Source organism: Geotrypetes seraphini, chromosome 3, assembly GCF_902459505.1.
Source record: "Geotrypetes seraphini chromosome 3, aGeoSer1.1, whole genome shotgun sequence".
In the NCBI taxonomy this organism is placed as follows: domain Eukaryota; kingdom Metazoa; phylum Chordata; class Amphibia; order Gymnophiona; family Dermophiidae; genus Geotrypetes; species Geotrypetes seraphini.
Window position 1 is genome coordinate 26,394,645 of NC_047086.1, and position 23,730 is coordinate 26,418,374.

General features: G+C 45.4%; 1 protein-coding gene across 1 annotated transcript in view; it reads left to right on the plus strand.

Moving 5' to 3' along the window:
• SPACA1 (sperm acrosome associated 1) overlaps window positions 1-23,730 on the plus strand; it is a 157,241-nt gene that overhangs the window by 31,756 nt on the left and 101,755 nt on the right. The window lies entirely within an intron of this gene.

Sequence of the window (23,730 nt, forward strand, 5' to 3'; positions counted from 1 at the left end):
GGTCTTGTTAGAGAAATCTGATCAATTTCATTGACTGGGTGACCAGAGAATTGGATAGAAGATGTGCGCTAGATGTGGTGTATTTAGATTTTAGCAAAGCCTTTGACAGTGTTCCACAAAGATGTCTGATAAATAAACTGAGTGCCCTCAGGATGGATCCCAAAGTGATGGGCTGGGTCAAGAACTGGTTGAGTGGAAGGTGATAGAGGATAGTGATCAATGGAGATCGCTTTGAGGAAAGGGAGGTTACCAGTGGTGTACCTCAAGGTTCTGTTCTTGGACCTGTTCTTTTTAACATTTTTATAAATTATATCGTTGAAGGGTTGTCGGGTAAGATTTGCCTCTTTGTGGATGATACCAAAATCTGCAATAGAGTAGACACGCCAGATGGTGTGAATAACATGAAGAAAGACTTGGCAAAGCTTGAAGAATGGTCTGAAATTTGGCAGCTAAAATTTAATGCTAAGAAATGCAAGGTCATGCATTTGGGCTGCAAAAACCCGAGAGAATGGTACAGTTTAGGGGGTGAAGAACTTATGTGCACGACAGAAGAGCGGGACTTGGGTGTGATTGTATGTGATGATCTTAAGGTGGCCATACAAGTTGAAACGGTGACGGTGAAAGCTAGAAGGATGCTAGGTTGCATAGGGAGAGGTATGGCCATTAGGAAAAAAGGAGGTATTGATGCCCCTGTATAAGACTTTGGTGAGACCTAATTTAGAATATTGTGTTCAATTCTGGAGGCCACACCTTCAAAAAGATATAAAAAGAATGGAGTCGGTTTACTTTAGAGGAAGGCTACTAAAATGGTGTGTGGTCTTCATCATAAGGCATATGGGGACAGACTTAAAGATCTCAATCTGTATATTTTGGAGGAAGGTGGGAGAGGGGAGATATGATAGAGACGTTTAAATATCTACGTAATATAAATGTGCATGAGTTGAGTCTCTCATTTGAATAGAAACTCTGGAAGGAGAGGGCATAGGATGAAGTTAAGAGCTGATAGGCTCCAGAGTAATCTTAGGAAATACTTTTTTATGGAAAGAGTGGTAGATGCATGGAACAGTCTCCTAGAAGAGGTGGTGGAGGCAGAGACTGTGTCTAAATTCAAGAGGGCCTGGAATAGGCACATGGGATCTCTTAGAGAGTGAAAGACATAATGGTTACTGAGGATTGGCAGACAAGATGGGCCATTTGGCCTTTATCTACCGTCATGTTTCTATGCTTCTCTTCACTCTCTATTCCATCCAACATTCACCCTCTTTCTCTGTCCCTTCCATTTTTCTGCCTCCACGCCCTCCCCCATGCTCTGGCATCTCTCTCTTCTCATTTCCTTCCCTTCTTCCCACCCCCAACTCACCTCATGGCCTAGCATTTGTTTCCCTTTTCCTATGCCTTGGAATCTCTCTCCTCTCCTTCCCTTCCATCTTCCCTCCCTCTCCATGCTTTGGTATCACCTCTCTTTCCTTTCCCTCCCTCCCTCCTTTCTCCCTGGTCTGGCATCTCTGTTCCCTTCTCTTCCCTTCCCCCATGCCCTGGCATCTCTTCCTCCCCTCCATGGTCTGGCATCTCCTTTCCTTTCCTTCCCTTCCCTCTCTCCCTCCCTTCCCCATGGTCTGTCATCTCTCTTTCTTCTCCTCTCCCTTCTCTGGTTTTCCTTCTCCCTCCCTCTCCCCAATCAGGTGCAGCTTTTCTTTCCCCCTCCCTCCCCCTCTCTCTCTTTGTCACCCACAGTCAACAGCGCAACATTCAGAATTTGCTGTTCTTGCTGACATTGGGCCTTCCTCTCTGCCAGGTCTCACCTACTTCCTGTTTCCATGAAGGACTTGGCAGAGAGGAAGGCCCAACGCCGACAAGAGCAGCGAATTGTGAATGCTGCTGCTGCTGATGGGAAGAAGTTCTTGTCAGTGCTGGCACTCGGGGGAGTCGTCAGAGTACCCCCTTATAGGCTGCACTCGGAGTGGACCACCCACCCATCTCCCCCTTGGACACCACTGAACATAAGAACTTAAGAATAGCAATAATGGGTCAGACCAAAGGTCCATCTTGCCCAGTATCCTGTTTCTAAAACAACCAATCCAGGTCAGAACTACCTGGCAGAAACCCAAATAGTAGGATGCTATATGGGGGAGAGTGTGGCATAGTGGTTAACTCCACAGCCTCAGCACCCTGAGGTTGTGGGTTCAAACCCACACTGCTCCTTGTGACTCTGGGTAAGTCACTTAATCCCCCCATTGCCCCAAGTACATTAGATAAGATTGTGAGCCTACCAGGACAGAGAAGGAAAATGCTTGAGTACCTGAATAAATTCATGTAAACCACTCTGCGCTCCCTTGGGAGAACAGTATGGAAAATTGAATGAATAAATAAAAGTGAGAAATCTATGTTGGCAAATATACAAGTAATTTCCATTAGAATACCTGTGTCAGCCTGTATGTATCAACACTTAAGCATGGCTGCTTATACCATGTCAATATAACTTTTTTGTGACTAAGCGTTGCAATGGCGTGCCTAACTGGCGTGCCTAGACCACTGTTTCCCAACTCAGCCCTGGAGTACCCCCTTGCCAGTCAGGTTTTCAGGATATCCACAATGCAAGAAAGAAATTTGCATAGAATGGAGGCAGTGTATGCAAATTTCTTTCATGCATATTCATTGTGGATATCCTGCAAACCTGACGTTGCAAGGGGCTACTCCAGGGCTGAGTTTTAGAAGTACGTAAGAACATAAGAACATAAGCAGTGCCTCCGCCGGGTCAGACCATAGGTCCATCCTGCCCGGCAGTCCGCTCCCGCGACGGCCCAAACAGGTCACGACCTGTCTGAATCACCAGAAGGGGCTCCCTTGCCACCTTGGTTTCTCATTGAAGTCCTATCTTCCCATCGAAGTCCTAACCCTCCGGTCTTGCACATGCACGACCTGGTTGGGTTTCTATACTTATTACCTGGTTAGCTTTCTATACTTGTGTTACATCCCAGCACCTCTCTCAGTATCCCACGATCCCTTTATCCCTCAGGAATCCGTCCAATCCCTGTTTGAATCCCTGTACCGTACTCTGCCTGATCACTTCCTCCGGTAGCGCATTCCAGGTGTCCACGACCCTTTGGGTGAAAAAAAACTTCCTTGTATTTGTTTTGAACCTATCTCCCTTCAGTTTCTCTGAATGCCCCCTCGTACTTGTTGTCCCCTTCAGTCTGAAGAATCTGTCCCTATCCACCCTCTCTATGCCCCTCATGATCTTGAAGGTCTCTATCATATCTCCCCTGAGCCTCCTTTTTTCCAGAGAGAAGAGCCCCAGCCTATCCAACCTCTCGGCGTATGGGCAGTGTTCCAGCCCTTTTACCAGTTTCGTTGCTCTCCTTTGGACTCTCTCAAGTACCGCCATGTCCTTCTTGAGGTGCGGCGACCAATACTGAACGCAGTATTCCAGATGTGGACGCACCATCGCTCGATACAGTGGCATGATGACTTCCCGCGTCCTGGTTGTTATGCCCCTCTTTATGATGCCCAGCATCCTGTTGGCTTTTTTCGAGGCTGCTGCGCACTGTGCAGATGGCTTCAGTGATGCATCCACCAGCACACCCAAGTCTCTCTCAAGTCTGCTGTCTCCCAACAATGCCCCCCCCCCCCCCAATTTGTAGTTGAACAACGGGTTCTTTTTCCCTATATGCATGACCTTGCATTTTTCCACGTTAAAGCGCATTTGCCATTTGTTTGCCCAGTCTTCCAGCTTGTCCAGGTCCCTTTGCAGGTCCTCACACTCCTCCCTGGACCTAACTCTGCCGCACAGTTTGGTATCGTCTGCAAATTTTATAACCTCGCACTTTGCCTCCTTTTCCAGGTCATTGATAAATATGTTGAAGAGTAACGGCCCCAGCACCGATCCCTATGGCACACCGCTTGTGACTCCCCGCCAGTCAGAATATTGGCCCTTCACTCCGACCCTCTGCAGTCTACCCGACAACCAGTGCTTGATCCATCTGTGCACATCCCCTCCCACCTCGTGGTTCCACAGCTTCCTAAGCAGCCTTTCATGTGGCACCTTGTCGAAAGCCTTTTGAAAGTCTTAAGCACACCCTTGACCCGCCTCTACCATGCGTGCATACCCTTGCAGCTATACATTATGGGTTCCTTTTACTAAGCTGCGTTAGGGCTTTAACGCACGGAATAGTGCGCGTGAGACGCTAACGCCAGCACTGAGCTGGTGTTAGTTCTAGCCGCTTAGCACGGGGTTAGCGTGCGCTAGTCTGCTGCATGCGCTAAAAACGCTAGCGCACCTTAGTAAAAGGAGCCCTATAACTTTTGTGCGGTGAGTTTCTAGAATAGGGACGAAGGGCTCCTTTTATCAAGGCGCGCTACGGGGGTTGGCACGTCGGACATTTCATCACGGGCTAACCCCCGCGGCAGCCTGCAATCCTACCGCCTCGTCAATGGAGGCATTAGGGACTAGCGAGGCGGGCGGTTGAACGCGCGGTATTCCGCACGTTAAACCGCTACCGCGCTTTTGTAAAAGGGCCCCTAAGTGCGGTGGCATAGTGAGAGAAGCTGGCGCCCGGGGCGGAGATGCCCAGCCTCCCCCTGTCACCTGGTGGTTGTAGAGGTGGTGGGAGTGTCCCTTAAATGCGTTCTCATATTTCTTCTAGTTGTCATTGGCAGCAAGAATTGGTTGTTAATGCCAATTAGCATCTAATCATTAAATTAAGCTCTGGGGCCCTTTTACTAAGTGATAGTAAGCACTAAAGCGCCCCCCTAAAACTGGCGCTAGTGGCCAGTGGCATAGTAAGGGAAGGGCGGGGGATGCGGTCATTCCCGAGCGCCATCTTGGTAGGGGTGCTGGCATCTCTTCTTCTCTCTGTCCCCCTCCCCCCCCTGTGTACCTCCTTAAAATATTTGCCGGTGCGAACAGCATCTTCCACCTCCTCCTCGCGCCAGCCTCGGCTTCCTTCTGTCACTTCCTGGTCACAGGGAAAAGCAAGGGGCGCACAGTGCAGTGATGCCTTCCTCCTTTGCCACGCTACTGCTAGCGGCACGCACTCGGGCACCACACGCTAATGAATATATTGCCCTTTTTACACCGGAGTGTATTTGGGGTTGGAGAGAAGCGTCTCCTGCGCTAATCCGTCAGCGCGTGGGCATTAGGGTGTGCTGACGGATTAGCGCAGGATCCCTCCGAGGCTACCCAAATAGGTGGCGCTGAAGGCTCACGGGCTATTGGCCCCTGCGCTATGTTTGCAATTTGCACGGGGCCATTAATAAGAACACAGCCCTCTTGGCCATTTTGGAGGTGTGCTAAAAAGAGGCCTCGGCGTGTGGGAAAGCCGCGGGCAAAAAACAGCGCCGGCCATTTATAGCATGGCATAGCAAGAGGACCCCTATGTGTGTAACTGGCACTATTGTATAATTTGCAGCGGAAGCTTTTGTCCGCTAAACATATATAGAAATACAGTCAAACCTTGGTTTGCGAGCATAATTTGTTCCGGAAGCATGCTTGTAATCCAAAGCACTCGTATATCAAAGCGAATTTCCCCATAAGAAATAATGGAAACTCATACAATTCGTTCCACAACCCAAAACCTATACGTACTTGAATTGCAAGACTTTGCTTGTATATCAAGTTAAAATGTAATCAAATGTTTTGCTTGACTTGCAAAACACTTGCAAACCAAGTCACTTGCAATTCAAGGTTTTAATGTAAACCAAAATAAATAATACTTTTTTAATTGCACAAACTTACTTCATTTTTTGCTTAGCTTTTGAAGGTTACCCTTCTTCACATCAGAAAATGTGCAAAGCATGAAACTGAGCAGAAGTTTCTAGAATTAGGCAGTAAGGGGGGAAATCTGTATGTGGCACTGAATGTTAGGAGCTACTTTTGGCTTTGACATTTTTGGCACGAAAAAGCATTCTGACGGCTGCAGGGCGCTGAAATGGGACAGAATCGGCAGACCTGTGTGAAAACACGCTTATGAACCCATTTAGACTGTGTTTTTGGCACGCATTGTTTAAGGTTTGAAGCGGCTCTTTTAGTTGTTGTTTTTTCATTCTCTGTCATTTCCCCCCCTCCCCCCTTCAGTGTCGAAGGTGATTTTTTTGGGGAAAAGGGTGAGTTTTGGAGTTTGTTGATTTGATTTTATGTAATGCTGCATTGATGTGTTTTTGATTTTTGTGATTTTATTACATACACTTCTCTCTCTAAATCCACGAGTTTAGTACCTGCAAATTTGGTTATTTTCAATTTTTTTGCCCCGGACTTACCCCTAGTTTTTAAAGGCTGAATCACTGCATCCCAGACCTTACCTGGCGGTCTAGCAGTGATCTCCCTACACTCCTGCCCCGTGCAGAGCCGTCATCAAAAATGGCTGCCGTGAGTTCCCGTGGTCTCATGAGTCTACAACGGGAACTCATGGCAGCCATTTTGAATGATGGCTCTGCACGGGGCAGGAGCATAGGAAGATCGCTCCTGACCCACGTCACCTCTAGACTGCCTGGTAAGGTCTGGGGAGGTCCAAGATGCAGGAGGGAGGCGGGGGTGGGTCAGAGTCGGCCCTAAAAGTTATCCACGATTTTCCATAGTCGCAGGCCAGTTCCGCCCCTAACCCTTGCGGATTCGGAGGGATAAGTGTCTGTTATTTTGCAATCCCTCCACCTCTTCCCACCTCTCCCCTCGTTGTGCGCATGCCCCCTTCTCCTGTGCTTCTCGGTTGTTCACCACTACGAATAACTTCAAAGTGATGTCTGAAAAGGTTCTGGTCCCAATACTGCCTCACACGCTCTGTCGTTTGTAAGTCAGATGCATCTGGGGACAGTCTCTTTAGGAAGAAAGGACCGCACAGGCTCAGGTTTGTCCCAAAGAAATTGTCCTTTTATTATGAGTCCTTCATTCATTTATATAGCATTATACATGGGTCAGTTTTTTCAGCATATGACTGTAGGAAAGACCATATTTAGTAACAGGATACATAAAAGCAACAAAAAAAGGTAGCAAGAACAAGGAAGGGGGAAGGGGGTCCCATAACTATGGCATATAATACTGTGCTTTATTGTCTAAGGTCTTTCTTAGCAAATGTTTCTTGTTTCTTATCTAAGTGACTCACAAGAAGCAAAATCATCCACCAGTTCAGTACATGAGGAGGTATGACCTTGGCAAAACTAGTCAGCTACAGAAAACACAGAGCTAGAAAACTTACAAGGAATATATACAAGGAATATATGTGCCCCTTCAATCCCCTCTTACGTCATGAAAATGACATCATAAGTGCACAGCATCAGGTTGGAGGGAGAGATAGTCCAGATATGTCTCTCGAGGAAGGGGCTTAGGAGCAGTAATACGAGCAGTACAACACATAAGCAGTCTAAAAATGACATAAGCAACATGGGTACAAATAATAATAGAGGTTATAACAATAATAAGGTCTTTTACCCATCCCTGCATCCAACTAAAGTACTGATTCCAAGGATTAGATAAACTAGAGTTACGTTTGAGCTCAGCAGAGAGGTCCTCTAATTTCGGAATGGCCATAGTAACCTTACCCGTAGGAACTGCATTGTCAGGAATAAAGGTGCAACAAGATAAAGTACTGGGGAGAATTTTACAGACACTCCCCAATGTGAGTCAGTAACACATATGTATATGTCTTTAGTTTTAGGAATATCACGGAACCAGTCACACTGCTATGCGACATTAATTGTTGAGCAATCCCTAATGTCACAGTAGTCAAAGGAGAAGGTGGCCATGTGCACACTGCTGGAATTATACCAAAAGGTGGTATGCTGTCTATCTTTCTGGATTCCAATTGAGGGGCAGCCCTCCTTTTGGGAAGAATTTGGGAAGAAAAATTCCAACTTGACATCGCGTTTGCAAAGAGGTGCCTGTGGTATCGTTTACAGATGGGTATGGGCAGAAAGTTTCGTGGACCCAGGACACATCATCTCTGTAGACAAAGTTGGAGATGATCCATACAGGAAAAAAAAACTAGCAGCAACACTGAAAGAAGGAGAATGATAAAGTTGGTGGAATGCTGCAGCGAGATCATCGTGCTGTTCCACTGGCGGGGGTGAGGTCTGCGCAGGGACGACTTGCTTCAGGGGTTTTAGGTTAAACCTCTTCAAGCGACTTGCGTTGATCCAAATAGGAGATTCCTCAGTGAGTACAGTGGTCCTGGTTGCTGCGATCACAGTGGTGAGAGGTCCAAAGGGGAAGTCTGTCTGTTTCCTATCCTTGAAAAGCTTCTGGACAATGACCATGTCGCCAGGCTGGAAGGAGTGGGTAGGAATCTGTGGAAAGAAAGGAGAGGTGCAAGACACGTTTCTTTCAACATGCCCTAATGTTCCTATGAGCTTTCGGACGTATTCTTCCAGTATCAAGGGGAGATCACTACTCTCAACTATTGAGGGGTTATCTACCCATGGGGCGGGGTAAGGCCGTCCCATGAGAATCTCAAAGGGAGTGTAACCAGTGGTGCAGTGCGGCTGCATCCTAATTTCAGCTAGAAGAATAGGGAGGAATTTCTTCCAATTTACAAACGAGCCAGCTGTGGCTTTCCTAATTTTGTCCTTGATTGTGCAATAGCTAAGTCTTTGCATACTCTGGCAGTGAAAGCAGGACCATTATCTGAGGTAATATGTGTGGGGCATCCTCACCTAGGGATGATTTCGTGAAGTAGGATATTCACCACAGTCTGAGCTGTTTCATTTGTGGTGGGAAAAACTTCAGGCCATCGGGAGAACATGTCAACAATAACAAGGGCATAATCCTATCAGGTCCCGGTGGCATGAGGAATATGAGTAAAGTCAATAGTTGGGATTAGTGCAGAGCATGTATGTCTGTATCAGGGAACAGAGGTCAAGAATGAAAAAATCACTGGCAAGAAGTTGAAATGTAAAGGAGAGCTAGCGACTGGCATACATGGTTTCCCCTCTTTGCACCAAAGTCCGTCCAAAGGGCGGCTTTGGGCACCGGCCAGGTTCCAGGCGTCAAGTTCAGAAGGGGAAACAAAGGATTGAAGTTGGGAAAAAAAAGGAAGGGAGAAAAGCAGGAGGGGAAAGAAGAGGAAGGAGAACAGGGGAGGAAGGGGGGTGTAAAGACCAAGGGTCAGAGGAGTGGCCATCTCTACCACCATAGCACATGCAGGCAGGGCTCTCAAGCAAGCAGGCAGGCCCTGTACTTGAACAGGAGGGACTGTTAAAAAAAAAAAAGGCAACAGGGTGTAAGTTACCACCATAATCTTGTGCCAGGACTCCCGCCATGGTTTTACAATTGTCTCAAGCAAATAGGTGAAACATTTGATTATAATCAGGAAAACCCCGGCCCGGGCTAAAAACCAAAGCACATTTCAAATATCCAAAAGCATCCAACATTTCTTTAGTCCATCTGATAAGATCAGTCATTTCAGGACTCAGGGTCGGTCTCAGAATCTGGTCATAGAAGGAACAATCAGGGATCTATTGGCGGCAGTAACCAATCATACCAAGAAAAGTAAGCAAGTCTTTCTTGGTAGCTGGGCAGGGCAGACCCAGGACATCAGCAATGCGAGAAGTGCTAATTTTCCTCTGACCATGAGACAGGACAAAACCCAGGTATTCCACCTCAGATTTACACCAGTGCAGTTTCTTTCGTGACACCTTGTGACAACCATTGTAAAAAGTCCAAACAGACAACCATTGTAAAAAGTCCAAACTATCATCCTGACAGGACTCCTGAGTTATGAAACATAGAAGGAGGTCATCCACATACTAGATGAGGACAGAACCATGAGGGGCCATCCATGGCTGCAGAGTAGTCCGAAGGACAATGGAGAACACCACAGGGGAGTCAACATAGCCCTGGGGCATTCTACACCAAGTATACTGCTGTTGCTGGAAGGTGAAGGCAAATAGGGGCTGAGTAGCCTCATCAACAGGGACAGAAAAAACAACAAAAAACATTCTTTAATGACAGAGAAAAATAGTGGCTGCAGGTGGAATGGAGGAGAAGAGGGAAGGAACATCAGGGACAATGGGTGCAATGGGAATTACCAAAATCAGCAGAAGCCCAGATCGGGGAGTCTAAGGGGAGGGGCAAAGGCAGGGACGGAGGACAAATGGACATAAATGATGGGGAAAAAAGAAACATGCAAGCCTCCGGTATCATCTCTGACAGGGCAATGAGGAATTTAGGAGAAAAGAGTGCCGGAATAAAGTAGAGCCTGTATCTGGATGGGCTACAGACAGGGGTGTAGTATGATAAGATTTAGTCAGAATCCCATTAATTCCCATAGAAGGTTCAGCATTCATGCGCGGACCCCAATAGTGTAACTAAGTTCTGACAAGAGCTGATCTGGCAGCCAAAAGTGCTTGTGCTCATGTTGCTTTAAGTCAGAAAGAGTAAACCAATATCACATTCCTTGAGGTCAGTGACTAGAGTGTCCAGATAAGCAAAGAGAGAATTTACAACTTGCAAATCTTTCTGGCAGACAGTCAGATGGTCAGTGAGAAAAACATCAGCTTTGCTCTGCACAAGAAAGAAAGCCTGTAAAACGGAATTGGGTTTTGCTTTGTTTTTTCATATGAACCAGCACAGAACAAATTGCTTCTGAAAGGGTGGGCAGTCAAAAGACACGGAAACACAGCACAAGAAGCGACAGAAGTTTCCTTCAAAGCAGAGGGTAGCAGCCGAAGGAGGGACTCAAAATATGAGTCAGGGTCAGACTATTTCACGTGCGAGATGGAGCCAAGAAACAGTTCTGTTTACAAGCTATAGCAGGAGGAAGGGAAGATCGAGACTGAAAACGGCTATCGAGCTCTGCCGGCAATGCATTCCACATTACAATATTTCCTACCTCAGTGTTAAGCGTATAGACAGTGCAAAGTATACGGGGGAGGACTGGTGACACAGAGAGATGTGAGCTGGAGGGAGAGTGTCACACACACGGGCAACATAAGCTTTATAAGTCACATCTTTCTAGGAGGGGGAGGATCTTTACTATCTGTCTGACCCATTACAAAACCCAAAATGGCAATACAATGCAAATCTTATCTTATACTCTATAAACCTTATCTTCTAAGCGATAGAAAGCAGAAAAAATGCATGTACAAAGCTTTTTTCCACCACAGACGAAAGAGCAAGGCAGGTGTGTCTATTAATAATTTCGTTCTTCCCAAAAGAACGTGTGGCTACTCAAAAGTACTGCAGGAGTTCCCAAAACTCCAAGAGACTTGCTAAAGAGCCTCAAGGGACTTGCCAAAAGCCTCAATAACCAAATAAGGGTTTGGAAGAGGACAGAGACCAGTGAGTCAGAAATTTATACTCACTGGTACCATCTCCAATCATGGACACGCCCCCAGCTGAAAAGGTTCTGGTCCCAATACTGCCTCACACGCTCTGCCGTTTGTAAGTCATATGCATCTGGGGACAGTCTCTTTAAGAAGAAAGGATGCACAGGCTCAGGTTTGTCCCAAAGAAATTGTCCATTTATTATGAGTCCTTCATTCATTTATATAGCATTATATATGGGTCAGTTTTTTCAGCATTATGACTGTAGGAAAGACCATATTTGATAACAGGATACATAAAAGCAACATGACTGTAGGAAAGACCATATTTGGTAACAGGATACATAAAAGCAACAAAAAAGGTAGCAAGCACAAGGAAGGGGGGGGGGGTGTCCATAACTATGGCATATAATACTGTGCTTTATTGTCTAAGGTCTTTCTTAGCAAATGTTTCTTGTTTCTTATCTAAGTGACTCACAAGAAGCAAAATCATCCACCAGTTCAGTACATGAGGAGGTATGACCTTGGCAAAACTAGTCAGCTACAGAAAACACAGAGCTAGAAAACTTACAAAGAATATATATAACGAATATATGTGACCCTTCAATGTCTGAGGGAGAACTGCCGGGGTTGCGCGGAGCATGTTGGAGTTGATATTCGCGGCATTGAACAATTAGACAAATGGGGGAAGGGGTGTGCACGCACAGCAAGGGGGGATTGGGGAAGGAGGGTGAGTGTGATGAGAGCGGGTGAGGGGCGCCTCCGACCCAAGCGCCTCTCACCCTCGCTACGCCACTGAAGTCAATTACGGCATGAAAATTACTTTATAAAATGACCCTTTTTTTGTCTACTTCCAAAAGTCCGTTGTTCTAAAGCAAAATCAATATCTTAAATAAAAAAAAATACCACATATCGCTGCCTAAATCTAATTCCTGTATCTCTCTGCCTTGAAGCACTGTCAGACAGCGAAAGATTGCTGGTTCCTGTCAGCTAGAACCGGTGTATTCATCGCCTCATCTCTTTTCTTCGCAGCAGGGTTGCGCTTTGGAGACACATATCAGCTTTGGAGACACATATCAGCGAAATATATTACCATTTATCAGCTTGGATCAGATCCTTTGTAGTGGGTATAATGTAGCTTCTCGAATTGTTCTTCGCCAGAGCAGAAACTAATTCAGGATTCAAATTGCTTTGCCATTTATCTAAAAACAAGGGAGGTTTACACTTTTTTCTGCTCAGCTTATGTACGTGGAATGCTTTTATTCCTTCAGTAAAAGGAAAGCAGCCCCTCTATTTTCTTTTTCTCTTCATATCTATTGATTTTTCCTTACAATGAGGTCCTCAGCAATGACGTGCGGTCGAGGCTTTCATGGGGTGAATCTCTAGCTCTACAGCCCTGATTTTTTTGATTATCTGTTTGCTTACTTTTTGCTTATATAATAACATGGTAAATGACAGCAGATAAAGACCTGATCGGTCCATCCAATCTGCCCATAAGTTATACCCATTAAAAAATACATGATTAATTTATATGGTCTCTTTGATATTTCTGGGTCATGGACTGTAAAGTCCACCTGGTATTGTCCTAGGTTCCAACTGCTGAAGTTACCATCTAATCAAGCCATTGTGACATCACTGATGAGGCTGGCTCTTAGGCATTGATAGGATGAGGCATTATGACATCACAATCTCGGCTCTGGAATGTTGCTACACTTTGGGTATTTGCCAGGTAACATAGTAAATGACGGCAGATAAAGACCTGAACGGGGCATCCAGTCTGCCCATTAGTTATACAGCCACTTCATCCCACACCTCTGGAACCAACTCCCCCCCAACTTAGACAACAGAACTCATTATTAACATTCCGTAAATCGATAAAGACCCTCCTCTTCAACTAAAGATCTCCTCTGTCTTCTCCCCCCCTTACGCCCCACCCCTCCACTCTCCTATCCCCTTACCGAACTCCAGTATAACCCTCTCTTACTCTCTCCACAAACAAATTGTACCTAAACACATATAACTTTCCTTAAACTAAACTACTGTATTTCCCCCTTCTCTCTTTCTGCTATACTCTCCCTGTATTTAATTCTCTCCAAAATCTATAAATCCAATCACTAAACCTGTTGTACTACTCTCCACTGTGTATGTTCATTTGTAAACCGTTCTGAGCTACTGGGAGGATGGGATAAAAATCCAAATAAATAAATAAAAATACATGATTAAATTAACTTGTCTATTTGATATTTCTAGGCCGTAGATTGTAAGGTCTGGTGTTGTCCTAGATTCCAAATGCCGAAGTTGCCATCCAAGCTCTCTCCAGCCTATCCAACCATCCTGTTTGCAGGATATCTACCATAAAGTCTGGACCAGTAACATCCTCAAGTTCTATATTAGTGGAGTTCCCATCGATGCCCTCCCCAGCCCAATCCTACACCAAATCACAACAAATGGGACACAGACCTTGCAGGTCTGTCCAATACCGGCCTTAGCTCTTTCATTTACATTCTTCATTTTCTAATTAGAGATCGTCTATGTTTATCTCACGCTTTTTTTAAATTCCATCAGCGGTTTCCTCTCCACCACTTCCCTCGGGAGGGCATTCCAGGCATCTACCACCCTCTCCGTGAAGAAGAATTTCCTAACATTACTCCCGAATCTTCCTCCCTGTACAGTTATATCTGGAAAAGTGTCAAGTGTAAAGGTATTCTGACTCATTGCTGCTTGTACTGCTCTAGGAAATATATCCAAATTTGTGTAATAAAAAAACCCAAGTTCATTCGTGTTTGAAGAGGTCATTTTATAAACCATTTTCATGTATATATGAGTTTTTCATAATTGAATGATGCCAAAAGAAATGCCTAAAAACATAAGAATAGCCTTACTGGGTCAGAACAATGGTCCATCAAGCCCAGTAGCCTGTTCTCATGGTGGCCAATCCAGGAAACCAGTACCTGGCCAAATCCCAAGGATTAGCAACATTCCAGCATCTCAAAGAATAGCAAGATTCCGGAACCCCAATGACAGCAACATTCCAGAGCTGAGATTGTGATGTCATAATGCCTCATTCCACAGTGGTTCAGAGCTAACCTCATCAGTGATGTCACAATGGCTTAATTGTCCTATATTTGGCTCACGTAAGAACATAAGAATAGCCATACTGGGTCAGACTAATAGTCCATCAAGCCCAGTAGCCCATTCTCACGGTGGCCAATCCAGGTCACTAGTACTTGACCAAAACCCAAGGAGTAGCAACATTCCATACTACCGATCCAGGGCAAGCAGTGGCTTCCCCCATGCCTTTCCCAATAACAGACTATGGACTTTTCCTCCAGGAACTTGTGCAAACCTTTCTTAAAACCAGCATGATTCAAAGAGGCATGTATTTTATAGCAGGCATAGTCAAGAGCAGAATTCTGGCAACATTATAAAAAAAAAAAAATAGGTGCTGTAATATGTGCATATATTTACTCTTGCTTTGAGTAGGCTTGATGCAGTTTGATTTGTTGAGCAGGCAGCCTGTACTGGATACATTCCAGTATAGATTCCAGAAAGTTCATGGCACTGAAGCTTGCATTGTTATTGTCAATTGATGGGATAGTGTGGCGCAGTGGTTAAAGCTGCAGCCTCAGCACCCTGGGGTTGAGGGGTCAAACCCACGCTACTCCTTGTGACCCTGGGCAAGTCACTTAATCCCCCCATTGCCCCAGGTATGTTACATAGATTGTGAGCCTGTCGGGACAGCCAGGGGAAAATGCTTGAGTACCTGAATAAACTCATGTAAACCATTCGGAGTTCCCCTGGGAGAATGGCATAGAAAATTGAATAAATAAATAGTGTGAAAGGTTTCAGCCTCTGATAACCAGAGCTGGTATTATGACATCACAATGCCTCATTCCACCAGTACCTAAGAGCCAGCCTCATCAGTGATGTCACAATGGCTTGATTGCCCTATACTTGACTCACTTTTGCTACATTTTGATTTCTAGAATGGTGCTGTGGTTAAAACTACAGCCTCAGTACCCTGAGGTTGTGGGTTCAAATCCACGCTGCTCCTTGTGACCCTGGGCAAGTCACTTAATCCCCCCATTGCCCCAGGTATGTTACATAGATTGTGAGCCTGTCGGGACAGCCAGGGGAAAATGCTTAAGTACCTGAATAAACTCATGTAAACCGTTCTGAGCTCTCTGGGGAGAATGCTATGATGCGAATAAGCAAGGTTTTGGATCACTGTTACAATTGTTTTCTTGTGCTTTTGGGTAGGGTTACCAGGTTTTACTTTAGCAAAATACAGACCCCCCCCTAGACCCGCCTCCAGACCCACCTGCCCCATTATGCCCCCAATCCCTCCCTAGCCCCGCCCCAGTCCTGCGCAGTTGCCCTCCTGCCCGTCGCGATTTCGAGGAAGCTTTTCAAAACCCGGACAAAGTGCAGGATTTTGAAATGCCGTCCGAGGCCCCCAGACATGTCCTCGAAACGGAGGACACGCCCGTGGAAATCCGGACAACCGGGAACCCTACTTTTGGGTGTTTCTGCAGCATCGGATGCAGTCAACCGTTTGATTGTACTCAATCGATTGCAATCATTTGGAGTCATAACGGAATGGTTCCGATCTTTCAAGAGTGATTGAGAGCAGGAAATCCATCCTGGAGACCAAGTTTGGGGCTTATTAAAATAAAACTTGTATGCCTCTGGGACCCTGCTTTTTTGCTCTTTCATTTCATGTATATTATGAATTGAAATTCATGGATTGAAAATATGCAGATGGGATTCAGTTCTTTTTTGGCTTTGATACTGGAATTCTGTGATTACACACTTGAGAACTACTTTTGGAGCAACTGCTAATTGGTTGTGAAAGCACAAATTAGTGTTATATGTAGCTAAAAACCAGAAGTTGTTTTAATTGGAGATATGCATGAAGAGGTTGTACTTTCTACAACTGAGTTGGATTGGCACATTATTCAATATTTCTGAACAAGTTCATAGTTTAGGAGTTATTTTTAAACCACAGACTTGTTAAGTTTAAAAAAAACCCCCAAAACTCTGGGCCCGATATTTCAAAATGATTTAAGTAGCCAGGAGAGGCGATTTCAGTGGCACTTAACCAGATAACGCTGCTGAGAATGTCCAGTTAGTATTCTGGGGGCAGAATTGGCAGTTAACTGCATAAGCTGGACCACATAAAAGATAGTCATAAGAACATAAGAGAACAGCTCGATGATCCATCAAGCCTAATATCCTGTTTCCAACAGTGGCCAACCCAGGTCCCAAGTATCTGGCATAAACCCAAAGAGTAGCAACATTCCAGAGCTGAGATTGTGATGTCATAAAGCCTCATTCCACCAATGCCGAAGAGCCAAACTCATCAGTGATGTCACAATGGCTTGATTTTCCTATACTTGGCTTGCACAAGAACATAAGAATTGCCATATTGGTCCATCAAGCCCAGTATCCTGTTTCCAACAGTGGCCAACTCAGGTCCCAAGTACCTGGCAGAAACCCAAAGAGTAGCAACATTCCAGAGCTGAGATTGTGATGTCATAAAGCCTCGTTCCACCAATGCCGAAGAGCCAAACTCATCAGTGATGTCACACTGGTCTAATTGTCCTATACTTGGCTCACATAAGAACATAAGACTTGCCATACTGGGACAGACTGAAGGTCCATCAAGCCCAGTATCCTGTTTCCAACAGTGTCCAACCCAGGCCCCAAGTACCTGGCTAGATCCCAAGTAGTAAAACAGATTTTATTCTGCTTCTCCTAGGAATAAGCCATCTTATCTTTATGTAGATCCTCATAGCTGGTTAAGTGCTGAACATTGCACTTAACTGGTCATATTTTAGTCGGCTCCCTATACCTGGAAGTTCAGTTCTGGAGCCAGAGCCCAGGTATAATGCCAGCAGCAGTCATCAAAATGCTGAATATCAGACCCTCTTTTTAAAAACTTAACGTGTGAGGTAAATTGAAAAATTGTTTACCGCAGTCTTATTTTTGATCTGTTGTTAAAAGTCTTAGGGCTCCTTTAACTAAGGTATGCTAATGGATTTAGCACGCGCTAGAGATTAGTATACGCTAAATGCTATGAAGCCCATTTTATTCCTACGGGCTTCTTAGCATTTGTTGTTAGGTGCCATCGACTGAATCCTAGAGACCAATCCAAGCCCTTTAAATCTCTATGGGCTTTGGGGCCGTTACTGCGGCTTTGTAAAACAGTCCCTTACAGGTCCCTCCTGTCAGAGACCGCCCACAAACGCTCCTACAGCCACTTCATCCTCCAGCTCTGGAGCCAACTCCCAACACAAATCAGACTACAGAACTCATTGATGACCTTCCTGAAAGCGGTAAAGACCCTTCTCTTCAACTAAAATTCAACCATAGTCTACACCTCACCCCTTCCCCTTTAACCTCTCTCTCCATTCGAAACTTCTACTTAAATTGCTGTACAGTCCATTCTTAACCTGTACTTAAACTACTGTATAGTCTTTGTACTGTCCAAATGTACTCCACTGTGAATGTTTGCTTGTAGACCGTTCTGAGCTACTGGGAGGATGGGATAAAAATCTAAATAAATAAATAATGATGATATCAAGTTTTCATGGCATAATATAGAAGTACTGTGTTCAATACTGGTCGCCGTACCTAAAGAAGGACATGGCGGTACTAGAGGGAGTGCAGAGGAGAGCGACTAAACTGATAAAAGGTATGGAAAATTTTTCATACGCTGACAGGTTAAAAATGCTGGGGCTGTTCTCCCTGGAGAAAAGGAGACTTAGAGGGGACATGATAGAAACCTTCAAAATCCTTAAGGGCATAGAGAAAGTGAATAGGGACAGATTCTTCAAACTGAGGGGAGCCACAAACACTAGGGGTCACTCGGAGAAATTGAAGGGGGACAGGTTTAGAACAAATGCTAGGAAGTTCTTTTTTACCCAGAGGGTGGTGGACACATGGAACGCGCTTCCGGAGGATGTGATAGGCCAGAAATCTGTACAGAGGTTCAAGGAGGGTTTGGATAGGTTCCTGAAGGAAAAGGGGATAGAGGGGTACAGATAGAACTTGAGGTAGGTTAAAGAAATGGTCAGAAACCACTTCACAGGTCGCGGACCTGATGGGCCGCCGCGGGAGCGGACCGCTGGGCAGGATGGACCTCTGGTCTGACCCAGTGGAGGCAACTTCTTATGTTCTTATGTTCTTAAGTAGATTGCCAGGCCTTCTGCGCAGTATAAATTCAACGTTGTCGACGTTTTTCACATCAAGCGCAATCCTCCACCTCTTAACACCTATATAGATTTGTAGATAGGCGGGCTAGAAATAATTTTCAATAAATAAATAAATAAACACTGCCCATTTGCTGCTGCCCAGAAGGATGGTACATCGTTTGCAGGGCAGGATTAACTAATAGGCCAAGTAGGCACGTGCCTAGGGCCTGAAATGGTCAGGGGGGCCCGATGAAGGAGGGTATCAACATTGTTTTTTCTAAACAACGATGGGCCCCTCCAGCATCGATCGGCAATGCGGGCCCCCCCCCCCCCAATCAGCAACTCAGGCTCCCCCCCATCGACGGAAAGTAAGACAAGCAAGCAACGCGGGCAAGAAAGGCAACGGGAACTGTAATTATGCAAGCAGTGCTGCTTGCCCAAAGCTTCCCTCTGACACAACTTCCTGTTTCCACCTGGGCGCATGGTGGGGCGGGGCGAGGCAGGGGGTCCAGGGTACTTGTGTGCCTAGGGGCCCTCGACAAATTAATCCTGCCCTGATCGTTAGTCCGACATCTCCGCTGAAACCTGTCGGCCTTGGGAGGCCCTGCTGGTAATGAAACTACCGATGGCATAGCTTTCAGCTTCTCAGATAGGCACAAGCCCAAGTGGCACGACAAGCCCATGTACCATGACTGGAGTTCTTAGCACACATTAATTCTGTTATAACACCTTATTTGAACTATTAGTGTTGTAAACCACTTTGATTTTTCAGATTTGAAAGACGGTGTTTCGAATGCTTAATAAATGTAAATGAAATTATAAATGTCTTGTATTATGTAGGTTTGCTTACCTCGGTGTATTTGCATACCTCAAAGATATGAGCGTTACATGTAATCCAAAATGCTGCAGCCTATTTAACGCATTAATTTTGTTTGATTTATTTTGGTTGCTGATTGAGGAGAGGATTTCATGCAAAATACTATTGTTGATTCATAAAGCAATAAAGAATGAATCTGCATTCTATCTTTCTTCGGTTCTTAACATGGCACTTCTTGGCCCCCTAATGGTAGTCTTATGGCACTACTGCTAGGTATCAGACTTCCAAATAGTGGAGTGCATATATGTTGCACCAATAATAATAATGTGGCAACAATAATAATAATGTATTTATATACCACAACAATCATGTATTTCAAAGCGGTTTACAATATAAAAAATAAAAAAATGGTTCATTACTAGGAATATATATAAGTAGTTCCTGGATTATGAATGTTTGACTCACTTCAGACTCATATTTATGAGCAGGGGTCCTGCTTCTCCCTTCAGTGTTCCAACGAGCCCCTCTCCCTCCCTCCCGTGTCCCAATGCATCCCTCTTTCTCCATCCCTCCCTCCATTCTGTGTCCTAAGTTTCTGCCTCCTTCTCATGAGTGTTTATCTTCTTCTGGCCAGCTCCCTCATCCTCCTCTTTCCAGCTGCACATCTGAGGGAAGGCTTCCGGGTCAGCCACAGGCCACATGTAGGAACCGCTGTCCTCAGCTTTGTGAAGAGAAACGAGTGTGGCTGGAAGGAGGAAGAGGAGGGAGCTGGCCAGAAGAAGGTAAACACCCTTGGGAGGGAGGGAGGGGGCACTTTGGGACTTGAGAGAGAGGAGGTGCATTGGAACACAGAAGGAAGGGAGGGAGCACAAACTTTGGACAAAGGAAGGAAGGAGGGAGGGGGTCTAAATAGATATTGCCACAAAATCAAGAGCATGGCCGTTTTCATGAGTAGGTCCCGAGAGCACCAACTCCAAAAAGGATGACGATAAAATTGTTTTATGTTTAAATCATTTTTATTGGTTTGCAATGAGATCATAAAATGTACAACATCAGCGTATCGAACTCCAAAAACACAACAATCCCCAACTCATGCCTTCTACCCCCATTCGCCCTCCCCGGGAACAGCAGCAACTATGGGTTTGACAAAGTGAAATGCTATGAAGCAGTTCAGGAAAACATGAAATATCCAATCAAATCAGTACCAAATTCATCCTCTAATAGAGGACGTCAGAGCAAAAAGATGACCAGCATGTGAGTCTAAATCCGGAATATGGCGGCGTTCCAATAAATAAGACTTGTTGTATCATGAGTGCTCTCCATTGAGACATGGTTGGTGGGCACGGAGAAAGCCAACAGGCCAAAATACTCTTTCTTCCAAACATAAGGGCTTTTCGAAGAAATGCCTTACATCCCGGTTTAATGGGATGTAGGCGAGTGGACATAGTAAAGAGAAAACTGGGATGTAAACGCCAAGTACATTCCCATAGGCTCGCCACATAAGCCACTAGCTGCGTCCAAAATTGAGAAATATAGGGACAAGCCCAGAACATATGTCCAAGTGGAGCATGAGCCTGAAGACATTTACTGCATTGGTCGGCAGCACATAGTCGCCTCTTGTAAGCTCTGTTATATCTCCCCAAACCAAAAATCTAAAAAATTGACATGCATAAGAACAAATCTCTTGTACATTTTTGACAACATTAGACCAAGAACCTGGATGAAAAATAAGCAAAATTCCAAAGATGGTTATTATCACACATTTGAAATCTTTCTCACTTGCACACTCTATGAGTCCTGTTTGTCACTCATCAGAGTTTCAGTACCAGTGTACTAACATAACATAATATATCATAACACATAACATAGTGCTTGTATACCACATTACCCTTCAGTTCTATGCAGTTCACAATTTGGAAAGAATAATCCAAATTTGAATGTTACTCTAGCTTCAGTTGGAAGCCAGAGCGACATTCGATAGTGATTAATTATTGTTTTCATGAAAAGGAAGCTTTAGAGAAGCAAACTACATGGTCCAAACAGGAAGACGAAATCATTCTGAGCAAACCTTCCAGCTCACTGCTTCCCCCTTGCCCTGTCCCTTTCTCTTCACTGCAAGTACAATTTAACTGTTGGTTGAAAGACCATTTTCCGATCCAAAAAATTTACCCAAAATACGTACGCCCCACTTTCAGAGGCTCCCTAGAAAAGCCAATATTTAACGCTGCCTTGATTCATTTACAAAGCAACATGACACTTAAATAGCCTCATCACTTCTGTCTATCTCCCACCCTCTTCAAATAACCTGTACTAACATATGCAAAAACACTAAGACCTAGATGAATTTGTTCTACTTAAATCTAATGTAACTGCATTATTTCATCACTGATCTCTTGAAAGCTTGTCAAAGATGCATTAAGGGGGGAAGGTTACCATTAAGATACGTTACTATACCGTTAGCCCCAATTAATAACGAGGTCCCATTGCATAAAATGTGACCAGTGGTAAAATAACATGAGTTAGTGGTGAAATAACGTCTTAACAGTAACCCAGGTTTATTTTATTTATTTTATTTCTTCCATTTGTGCGTCACACATACCTATACAAGCTCTAGGTGACATTACAGAGGAAGGGGTTAGAAGTGGGTAGGGAGGACTATCGAGGGCAGGAAAGAGAAGCATGTCGAATATTTCATAGACATTCATAACGTTACAGATAGAAGCACCAACTATGTAAATGATATCTAAATGAATTAAAGGAATATGTAAAAAGGAATAGAAGGGAGGAACCGTTAAACAATAGATTTCAGGGAAATTTTAATTAATAAAATAAAAAGAATAGGGTAAAAACAATGGAATAAAATAAAAAAAAAAAAAAATCAAATAAGTCTGGCAGAAGTCCAATTTCCTGAAGCAGCTCTGTTGCCTCAGCATATCTAATATAATAAAACGGTAAGCCGCGCATGCACATTTCCTAAGCGTGGGTCCGTTTTCCGTGAGCTGTAGCTATGAAGTGCGCATGCGCGGCTCACCCCCTGCCCTCTCCGTCGTCTCCCGGCTCCAGCAGCATCACAGTTTTCAAAGAGCCGCGCGATTGTTTCAACGCAGAACCACCAGCAGTTAAAGCTCCTGGCGCTGACTCCCAACGGTGGAGGAGAGGCAAGGTAGAAGAAGATTTCCGCCGCCGCCCCCCCCTTCCCTTACTGCGGCCCCGACTGACGATTTCAGCAGCGTGTCCAGCAGTCTTCACACGCTGCTTCGGGCCCTGATTTGCTCCGGACGTGCCAGAGTAAATCAGGCCAGTAGAAGGACCCGAAGCAGCGTGTGAAGACTGCTGGACATGCTGCTTGAATCGCCATATGTACTCGGACCCGCGGGAAGGGAAGGGAAGGGGGGGCTGCTGGCAAAGGACTCGGGCCCGCGTTTGTAGTCGCGACTGTGGGAAGGGAAAGGGGGTAGAGGAAACAATAATGCTGCTGCACAGGGAACTGGTGTGGGGGGAGGGAAATGGAGGGGGAGGGAATGCTGCTTTGGACACACAGACAAAGGGAGGAAGGGAGACAGAAAGACAAGAAGAAATACACAGGGGCAGGTGCACAGGGAACTGGTGTGGGGGGAGGGAAATGGAGGGGAAGGGAATGCTGCTTTGGACACACAGACAGAGGGAGGAAGGGAGACAGAAAGACAAGAAGAAAGACACAGGGGCAGGTGCACAGGGAACTGGTATGGGGGGAGGGAAATGGAGGGGGAGGGAATGCTGCTTTGGACAGACAGACAGAGGAAGGAAGGGAGACAGAAAGACAAGAAGACAGACACAGGTGCAGGGAGATATACAGAAAGACAAACAGACAAAGGGGGCCAGGGACAGAGACAGACAGAAAGAAAGACAGCGGGAGTTGCGTAAGGAGAGGTGCGGGATGCCGCAGAGGGAACTTTTCCAATGAGTGCAACTTGGCGGCTGTCGGGAACCTCTGATCAGGGGCAGAGCAAGGTAACTGTATCATAGGGATAAGAAGGAGGAGGGGGGGAGAAAAAGGAAGGGACGCCTACTGCTGGACAGGGGGAGAAGGAAAGAGGTGCTGATGGACAGGGGGTGGGTGAAGAAAAAGGAACGGAGGCCTAATGTTGGACAGGGGGAGAAGGAAGGTGCTGCTGGACAGGGGGGAGGTAAAACAAAGGGAGAAGGGCTGCTGCTGCATAAGGAGAGCTGTGAAGGGGTGGTGGTGGACACAGGGGAGGTAAAAGGAAGGGAGAATGGACAGGGGGAGCAGGCAAGGGGTGGTGATGGACAGCCAAGGAAAAAGAAAGACAGAAAGAAAGAAAGCGGCTAAGGAGAGAGAGAGAGAAAAAGAAATAAAGAGAGACACACACACATATATTCTAGCACCCGTTAATGTAACGGGCTATAAGACTAGTTTTAAATAATCCCAACGGCAAAAGTCCAGATGGGACAGATATCAGCTCGGGG